Here is a 1069-nt window from a genome sequence, read left to right on the forward strand (position 1 = left end):
ACAGTGGCTTTGAGTTGTAGGTCCCAAAACTTGTCTACATATTTGTGGATGGATTCATTGGGAGAGAGCTTTAAGCTTCGCCATTCGGTGAGTACTTTGTCTTTGGCATCGGTGGCCAAAAACTGCTTCATAATGGAAGCTCTTAAAGCCTTCCATGTTCGTGGAGCTTCACCGTTGGCTCGTAGGCTAGACCACTATTGTCTGGCAGACTTTTGAAAGTGCATAGCTACATGGCGTAGCTTAGAGGACTCCGTGAAGCCCTCATCTCCAAACGCCGCATCGAATTGCTGGATAAAGGCCAAGACTTTGTCCGTAGCACCGAAGGTGCCATCATAGGTAAGGAAAGAGATGCTCTTCCCTCCCTCTTTGAATTTCTTCAGCTTGGACGACCTCTTCCATGCGGCATAGGATTTCCTATGGCCTCTTCTTTTTGATGGTTCAAAAGTTGCACCATCACTTTCTTCAGAAGGTGAAGAATTTGAAGAAGGTGGAGAAGAGGGTGACCTCTTTCTCTCCTTTTTCTTGTCTTGATCTTTGTCGTCTTCACCATAGCTTTCATAAGAGGAAGAGGATGACGAAGATGGAGAAGAGGGTGTCCGCTTTCTCGCCTTTTTCTTCTCTTGCTTTTTATCATCCCTCTTTGAATTGTGGTGAGGAGAAGAATACGATGGTCTTCTCCGCTTTGGTGGTGATGGAGAGCGTTTAGCCCACCGTCTTCGTGGAGCCATCTCCGCCGAGGTGGCGGGAGACTCGCTTCTTTCTCGTTCCTTCGGTGGAGGCTCTTGAGTTCTCCTTTGGGAAGGAGATGCATCATCAAGAAGTAAATTCTTGAGCCCTTCATATGGATTCTCTTCTTCTTCCCGAATCGGAGAGAGACCTCTTTTGGTAGTCTCACAAGGAGGCTTCCTAGGTGTTCTCTCGTCATGGTGATGAGCTTGGAGAATCCCGTGAGCACGGAGCTGCCGTTGCACTTCACTTTGGAGAGATAGATTGCCCATGGCTTGTTGAAGCCTAGAAACAAGATAGTTAACAAGCATTGAAGCATCATTAGTAGCTTGCTCATGAGCAA

This window comes from Adiantum capillus-veneris, chromosome 20 (assembly GCF_014529385.1).
Source record: "Adiantum capillus-veneris isolate H3 chromosome 20, ASM1452938v2, whole genome shotgun sequence".
Taxonomy (NCBI): Eukaryota; Viridiplantae; Streptophyta; class Polypodiopsida; order Polypodiales; family Pteridaceae; genus Adiantum; species Adiantum capillus-veneris.